Below are 9,565 nucleotides of genomic sequence, written 5' to 3'. Positions count from 1 at the left end.
AGGGAGAGGGAGTCCTATCAATTGATTGGACTGGGGTTGTTGAGAGAAACCTAAATCCAATGGCTAGAGTCCCAACTTATCTTTTCATGCATTCCAGCTAGCCTTTCTGGGAATTGCCCCCAAATCTCTTCATCACGCTGCTCAGTGTTTGGAATTAATACTCATACGCTCAACAATCACATCGCCCGCCAGAAGGGTCATCCCATGTTAGGCCATGGGGTAGCCTGTTCCAATACTCAGGTGGGTCACACCCAAATGAACAATTGAGGAAGGGATTAAAAGAGAGTTCAAAAAAGTATCCATGAATCAAAGGTCAGAATCTTTCAAACAATCTCTTCTTTGGATTGTGAATCAGTGACAGCAAGTTCCACACTTTAATGGGCTTAATTTGAATTTATCTCTACAAGGGACAATCTTTTATGTGCTGCTGCATCCAGCATGATGAATTGCTTGAGTATCACCCAACTCCTCTCTCATTGAATATCTCTCTGCACTAGACAACTTGTTACCGACGTGCAGCCTGTAAACAGCTATTTGAACACCTACTAGGGTTCAACTCGGGCCTGTCGGGTTGGATTGATGGTCAACCAAGCTCAACCCAGCCGAGACCAAGGCTCAGCCCAACTTAGGCTATCCAACCTAAGGTATTGAATACTCAACACTCTTAAAATTTAGGTTGGGTTGGGTTCGGTTGGGTTGTGTTTGGTCCGATTGTGTTGGATTGAGTTAACACCTGCAGGGCCTTTAAACTAAGACATAAAATGAAACATTCTATGGGTTAATAACATCATTAAAGTAACACACAACAATCAGATAATATTAACAAATTAAAATATATAATAACCACTCATAAATAAATAAAAATTAAAAAGGAAAAATGCTCAAACACAACTAGTTGTACATCCAACTACTTGGTGTGTAGAACCCAATTGTGATGTTTGTATACCATTGCACCCTTTCACCTTGGTACCCCCTAATAAGATTGCATATGCCCCAAAAATGAGGTTGATCCAACCATTAGTTGGGACCCATATGAACATGGAGGTTTTGAGGTAGTTGTTCATTATTTTCTACAGTATGGTCCACCTGATAGTTGGATTGACCTCATTTTTGGGGCATCCCATCTTCATGGTGGGACTACCTTACTAGATGGGTTGGATGTTAAACAAACACTATGGTGGGTCTCACACACAACTAGTTAAACATGTGACTAAACATTTCTTAGATGTACTTTACAAAGACAAGTTAAAAAAGGGTGGCGTACGGGAAAAGCAAAGCAAGTCTGAAACTTCCTTTGAAAGGGATCAAAATCCTCTATTCATCGATTTTATGCAGCGTGTACAGCATTATATCTGTGTTGCTCTACTATGTTGTCTTTGGAACATCTACTCCTTCCATCATGTCCATTCTTAAAGGTCAACATGCCAAAATCAATCGTGTCCACAACTTACATGGGCTACCGCCATAGGGAAAAGTTGTCATGGGATTCCAACCAATCACCGTGGCGAAGGAAAAATAAAATAAAATAAAAAGAAGTAGCTCGATCCAAAACTTAGCCAGGTCACACTACATGAACTTAAGTGTTTTAGGCTCAAATTTACACACACACATATATAGAGACACATATATAGAGAGAGAAAGCCGATCGTACAACTCGGAAGGTAGGATTTTGAAAGAAATTCTCCTCCCTTGACCTGAGAATTTCTTTCATAACAGAATTCAAGATAGAGGACTTTCTTCCCTTACACTAATGGAAGATTAACTAAGGAAAGCCCTTATAATCAGTCATGTAGTTTAAATAGTCGAGAAATCATTTAAAAGAAAATCTCTTCCCTTGACCTAGGAAAGTTCTTTTATTATAAAATGCACGAGCATAATAGATAGTAAAATAACAGTAGAGTTCCGATCACATTTTTACTTTTGAGAAGGAAGGTCTCCCTTGTAGAGTAGGTCAGTCAGTTGACACGCTCTTGGTCAGAGGACTTCTTGAGTCCTCAGGAGTAGTAGATCTTCAAGTGTTCAACATTATATGGGTGAGGTTAGAGCTTACCCTCCATGCCTTTTAGTCAATACATCCCTCATACCTGATGTTGATGTCAGGGTTGGCCAATGATTCTTATTATCTTGGTTGACTGGTTTTGCTTGGTTATCAGGTTTTCTTGATCTGCCTAGCTTTCTTAAGTACTTGCTTTGACATTGTGTTTAAGGGAGTGTACCGATGGAAGCGACTTTTCGGATGTTGGTTGGTATGTTGGCTTCAGTTTTAGTCGTCATCTTTCTTTCTTTTGGTGTTAGCAGTGGAGGGCTCCCCATCTTCTCTCCGCTTCCTGTCCGTAGCCAAGTTGTTTTTTTCTCGAGTAGCTCTTCGTGAGCCAAAGAACTCATCGACACTGAAATATTTTTGAGCTCGGTTAAGTAGGTGGGCGAGGGTAGTTGGTGGGTTCTTACCAATAGAGAAGAGAAATTTTCCTCGTCTAAGGCCGGCTACTACAGAAATCAGTGCTATCTGGTCGGAGTAATCGTCAACATGCACTACTTCTGCGTTGAATCGAATGATATAGTCTCTTAGCAGCTCGTCCTCCTTCTGAATGATTGTGAGAAAATGAGTTGATAGCTTTCTTTTGTTTTTTCCATCGATGAACTGTGTGATGAAGACGTTGCTAAGTTGAGTGAATGAGCCGATGGACAAAGTTAGGAAAAATGCTATATACATCACAACTCAGAGGCGCCATGAAGTTCAATCCAAGCTCTAAAGGATTCTAGGTGTTCGGCCAGTTCCCCCGAGCCCGAGTAAGGGGTGATTTGTGGCATCCAGAACTTGGACGGGAGCTAAGCTCTCATGATGTCGTCGATGAACAATGGTTCGACTTCCTCGAGCATGGCTTCGATGGAGTTTGGGACTTATGCGCAGTAGGCCTAGCGGATGTAACCAATCTGACCTCGGGGCTCCTTCAGCTTTGCTTTCCATGGAACCTCATTTTCTCCTGTTTCGGGAGCTTTTCCACGCCTTTGGTTTTAGTGTATCGTGCAAGTCAAAATCGTTAAGTTCTGGAGGTCAGGACTGTTATATTCTGCATTCCGCACAGACGCTTGCATTCCGCACAGACGCTTGGTTATGTTACCTCGGTTATATTCTGGATCCATAAGGGTTCTGGGGAACCTATGGAGGTCAGGACTGTTCAGTGGCGACACCAGCCTCTGCCCCGTGGCTGGGAAGTGGATTTTGCCTCTCTAAGAATTGTATCAGTCAGTTCATGTTGTCATTTAAGGACTCGACCTAATTTTCTAGGGAGACAAGTCGACCACCACGGCTACAAGATCTGGATGTAGGTACCGCAAGGGCAGGACCCGCCTGAGGCCGAGAGGGCATATTTCTAATGTCAACAGACAAATTGACTAAGGTTGGAGCGGGTGCCGCAATGACAGCTAGGGCTTTCTTTCTCCCTTTCGTCATTACAGATGAATTGGAGATAGGAATGGCTTTGTTGTCATTTTTCACAGACGGCGCCAAACTATTGATGTAGAAAACTAGTCGATTCTACCTCACCTCCTATTAGCTGGAGTACCTGTGATTTATTGGAAAATAAGAGAAGACATTAGGGGCATCGGTTAAGCCCAGGAACCCTCTGATGTCTAAGCCATGATATGGACTCACAGTAGCCATAATAGAATCAGGATACTTGTGTGTACTGTTGAGGGTCAAATATTGCATATTAGACCCCACTTATCACATGGTTTTACGAACATGATAATGTTTAACGTTCTATTTTAATCATGTTTTTATTGCAAGGTGAATTTAAGAGCTTGGACTGAAAAGAGTACTAAAGGCATGGATTTGACGCTCAAGAATTACCAAGGCAAGGAACAGATCTTAGGGGACCAAGATTTAAGAATTCACACATCAAAGATTCGAGAAAACCCAGTGATTAAAGATAAAGAGGCCTAGAAATCGTCCTGAATGCAAGATCACAAGGTTCCCACCATCCGTTTGACCCGAAACTTTATATCTGGCCTAAGGATCATAAAGTAACTATACACATAAAATTTCAGCAATTGAATCTTCATGGAAGTGTCCCAACGGACAGATCAGCCACTAAATCACTGATTTGGGGGCCACCTGATATCTGGATATGCTTCAATTTTGGTCTCAACCCCTTAAATTAGATGAGAAAGTGGATGGACGGAATGAATTTCTCAAAACATCAAGGTGGGACCCACTTTACATGGTGTGCGTGTGCACAACACACGTGCATTGGAGGTACACCGGATCATGGGAGTCATTAGCGTGCGCTGACCCGACTCCCAACATTCCTTTTACATAGAAACGGACGTCAGTCCACTGTGACATGTAGTGAGCCACCACCATCATCCTGATGGATGATCTGAACTATTCATTCGAACCAGGAGGTGGGGCCGACCATAGCCAATGGAGTCCTTCTGCATCCATGCAAGCAATCGTACGAAGATCACCGTCAAACGTAGGATGAATGGCAGGAAGATTTGATCCCTTGGGCTGCACCAGACTCGAACAAAACCATCCATTCCTGACTAAAATTTCACCACGAATCTGATGGACGAGGTAGATTTCTCCGAAAACATCACTGTGGGGCCCACCGAACATTCCAGCATAGGTCCGTACGTAGGTACATATGCAACGCACGTCTGGCCCTCCATGGGCCGCTATATGAACATGGACACAGTCGGATCTATGATTCGGACTATCCAATGTGTCCAGAGGGTGGTCGCGACCCCAACCATGGAGCTAAAATCAGGTTTTGGGACGGTCAGTCGCCCCAAACTTAATCTAAACGCGACTCAGTGCGTTTCTCGCAGTTATCGCTGCGTAAAGAGCTTGCACACGTTCCCATTGACTTCTCACCACCCTAGCCAACTTCCCGCCTGTATAAAAGGGAGAGAGAAAGCATCCTAAGACGTGGAGAAGCAAGGAGCGAGAGAGAGAGAGAGAGAGAGAGAGAGAGAGAGAGAGAGGAAGAAGCGTGGACGACCGACTAAGTGTTCTCCTTCTTCTTCTTTAGTTTTTTGTTTCTCCTTTAATTTTCTTAAGAGATTTTAGTTTGATTATGTTTATGATCGGCTAAACCTCTTAGTTAGGGCTAAGAGGTGAAGCTTGTAGCGTGATGGGATGCTTTTTATGGTTTTGATTCATGTTTAAGTTGAACTTTTTTTGCTTCTAATTTGATTATAAGGAATGCTCTTGGTTTTTAATGGTTTGTTGTGACTTAAATTACAATGGATTTGCAATAGCTTTGAGCATGTTCTTTACATTATTGTAATTATGAAATTAGGAACCCTATTGTTCACCATCGCCCCTTAGACACGATTGGATGATGGAATCCTTCTAATCTTCATAATTATCTTAGAGTGTTTGTGGATTGGTAAATTCTGTTGTTTGCTTTGACTCATGGATATGGTTTTGTGATGGAATCAATGCTAGTTCTCATACCTCTCATCTATTGAGGACTAGATCAAAGACAGTTCAGAATTAATTTTTAATCAAATATCTTCCAATTGGATGAAGATGGGACTCTGATTACAGTTGTGTTCTTAAATCAAGCATAGATCTCCTTGATCTCTACAAGTGGATCCTTGGAAACCCTAGTTTTCCACCTTTGAATTTTACAAGTTTTAGTTAAGTAGTTTACAATTATTCTCTTAAATTCTCCTGATTTAGATCACATCTTCTTCTAGTTCTAGTTCTGGTTACTTTCAGATTACATACAAGGTTTAGTTCCTGTGGATTCGACCTCGGTCTAACCGAGAATATTACTACTTCGTGACCCTATACTTGGGGTGGTGAATAAGTTTTTGGCGCCGTTGCCAGGGATTGACAGTTGCATTTTTCTAAGATTAACTAGTTTTAGAATTTGGTTAATATTAGGGTTTTCTAATTTTAAGTTCAAGTTTTTCTTAGAAAATTTTCCTTTTTAGAAATTAGTTTACTTTCTATTTTAGGAACTTTCTAATTTTAGAAATTACTTGTTTTGTTTTGTTTTGCAGGACCTTAACTTAGGAACTCCTAATTTGGTAACTTCTTTCCAACTCTTCTCTTTCTATTTATAGATTTCTATTTCCTTTCTTTCTTTTAGGTTTAGGTTAGAATCCGAAATTGAGGGCTGCGAGTGTTTCATGCCCAAGTGGGTACGTGACAACACTCGATGTCTCTTGACTGAAGGAGGATTGGTTGAGGGGTTAACTATCCATCACAGGACTAGATACCGCTTGAGATCCCCAAAGTTAATTGAGGTTATGGCCGCAAATCAACGGCCAATCAACCAGAGGGACAACCTTAACCTCGGGTTGGGGATCCATTATAATAAGAAAGTTACGAGAGATGGAATAACTTACAATAGAAAATCCTAGCTTTTCCCTTTAAAACCCTCTTTGTCTATGAAGCGCTATTTGTCTTAACCTTAATCGTGTAATTACAAGAGTATTTATACATCTCGTACCCAATTAGAGACAAAACTTCTACTACGCATTCTGTTTAATTAGATTAGATATAACCTTTAGTCGAAGAGAGTGTCGAACCAAAATTGTGCAAAACATCATAGCGAGCAAAGGGTCAAAATTGAAATTTTTGGTCCAACCGATAGAGGCTTCGGTCGAATAAAAAATTACCTCTCTGTAATAGATTGAAGGCATGATCAACAATTTCCATTCTGACTTTAATCCTCCAACTCCATTGCTCCAAGTTGATATCAGTATCTCTAATTATCTTCATAGTAACACCATTATCATTGCTTCTCGTGCACACTTCATCTTCATATTTTCTTTTCAAGCCCAGAGAGGTCGAACAAAACTTGAACTTCTCTGTATGAACAACCTTCATAAGTATGTCCGCTAGATTCTCACTTGTGTGAATATTCTCATGAGTGACATTGTCTTCCTCTAGCATCTGTTGGATAAAATGACGATGCACATCAATGTATTTAGTCTAAGAGCGATACACTAAGTTCTTCATCAAATTGATAGCGCTCTCGCTGTCATAATGCATATGCATGACTTTTTATTGAAGCCCCAACTCATTTATCATCCCTTTCAACCAAATAACTTCCTTGAATGCTTCTGTCATTGCCATGCATTCAACTTCAGTCGTGGAAAGAGCAAGCACATACTGAAGCTTCGACATCCAACTGATAGCTCCACCCACTAACACAAATGAGTAACCGAAAATTGATATTCTATTATTCATATTCCCTATATAACCCACATCCACATAGCCTATAAGTTTCTTCTCAGAATTCTTGAATGCCAAGACATAGTTTGTCATACCGTGTATGTACCAGAGTAACCATTTTACTGTTGAAATTGCACATGGTGGTGGGTTGCCACAACTATGCGTAGAAGCTTAACGGAGTTACAGAATAAAGGTTATGTCCTTGAAGAGAATGATTAAGACCAAATAAAAATATGCATTTTTAAATTCATCTTCCTACTTAAACTAATATGCCATTCAAGTTAAGTAAAGCAACTTAACACTAAGGCTTTCAAGCCATTAGTGAGTCTAATAACATAAACTATAAAAGATGTGGCAATTAATCAACTAGTCTATAAACATAATAATGTACATGTATGTGTGGGATGTACTAACTATCAACACCTAGCATTAATCTAATCATACATACATATAATTCATCTAAACAATCATAAAAACATAATTAAACAAGTGATCAAATAACAATTCAAAATATAGGAATGTATAGTGGTTCAATTTTCCTACTCCACTCCCGGCGGATGCACTCAACCCATGAATGTACCGGATTTCACTATTGGAGGTTTGAAATCGGGTCACCTCTAACCTTTACCGCCCTACACAAGGACCTTAGTGTACACTCTTATCAGAGGCTCCCACAAGAGACTTGAGCTAATTTTTTTTATTGCTTAACCAATAACCTCAGTCTTAATCTAAGGACCCATGTTTACTCCCGACGAAGGCTCTCTCAAAGACTAACACGTACACACCCGTGCCCAGTGTCTACACAAGGACTTTTATTTATCTCCTATATAAGAACCTAGTTAAGTTTGACAATTCAAACTCTTACACTCAATCCTATATAAGGAAAGAGTATATATAAACTCACTAAATAACAACTCATTTGTCGGATTGAGCTTCGTTGATGCGCTGTCTTGGGTTATTTGATCGATGCTCTCTCGTGCTTTAATCTACTCTCGTTTTCTCCCCTGATCATGATGTCGATGTTTTACCAAGGCTTTAGCTCCAAGATCAAAGACCTTATATGAAGTACTCCTTTGAGGTGACTAAGTTATAGGAGGTGGTTAGAATCTCTTACAAGTAATGGAAAATTTTAATCCTAGGAAATTCTACTAAAAGGGTCTCTTAGAGAGTTTAGATAAAGGATACTCCAATAAGGTTGGGTCTATTCTCTAGAAAATGATAGAGATTGAGTTCCCCTTCAACATTGAAATTGAAATCCTCATTAGAGTGGTAAAGCTCAAGAAGATGAATCAAATCTTATGGAATATGAGGCGTAGGGTATAGAATATGATTGAGGATTTACCTAAACTCCGATTGTACTCAAAACCCTCCAAAATGCTCAAAGAACGGATATTCTATATAAAGGAATCAAGTTCTAATGGTCATAAAACTAGTAAAAATGGCTAATCTTTGTTCGCACTGAATTAAGGTTCGGTAGCACCGAATTAGACAGGAAAACCACTTGACAAACTTGAACACTTTCAGTCACACTGAGTGGGTCTTCAGTCGTACCAAACATGGTCATTGGTAGGACCGAGTGTGGCATTCGGGTGTAGCCGAATTACCTGAAGTTCTATGATAGCATGTTGTCCTATTTTAGTGGATTTCGATTGGACTAAAGGTGGGTTCGATGGGACCGAAGGTTGCTGAAATTGTGAAGATTTTTTAGCAATACAGGTCCTCTAAAGCTAATATAAGGATGGTCAATTGAGGCTCATATGGCTTAAGGGATGATTAATAAAAGGTTTACCTTTTAGGGTTAAGATCATTTAAAGGTTTAGATTGTTTTGAGTCAAGGGTTAGGTTCACCAATGATGCTCTACTTCCACTTGTGTCTTCGGTCTTCAACTTTTAAGGGCTCAACTGACTACATAACATATGGACATTATGATTAATAAATAAGATGCACAAATCAGTGCACTAACAACTACTTTCCAATGTTACCCGTCGTGGTTCGACATATTTATACTCACAACACCCACTGCATATGAAATATCCGGTTTAGTATAGATCATGGTATACATAAGGCTACCAACAACGTTCAAGTAGGGTACATGATGTTGTTTATATCTTAAATCTGTAAGTAACAAAGTCTATCGATGCCATCGAGCAAAGTTTGATGCCATCGAATAGGTGCTCAATGCCATCGAAAAAATCTGAAAAATTCATGTTTTATCGTTGAAACATTTTGGTGTTTTAGTCGATGACATCAAAGGTGTCCGATGCTATCAACAGATCATTTATGTTATCGTAGTGTCATCGAGCTCACACACAGAATTGCGTAAGTGTGGGATTTGTTTTCTATTTCGATTGTGATTCTTGTGGAAG

The sequence above is a fragment of the Magnolia sinica genome, chromosome 2 (assembly GCF_029962835.1).
Source record: "Magnolia sinica isolate HGM2019 chromosome 2, MsV1, whole genome shotgun sequence".
Classification (NCBI taxonomy): Eukaryota; Viridiplantae; Streptophyta; class Magnoliopsida; order Magnoliales; family Magnoliaceae; genus Magnolia; species Magnolia sinica.
This window is presented reverse-complemented; position numbering follows the sequence as displayed.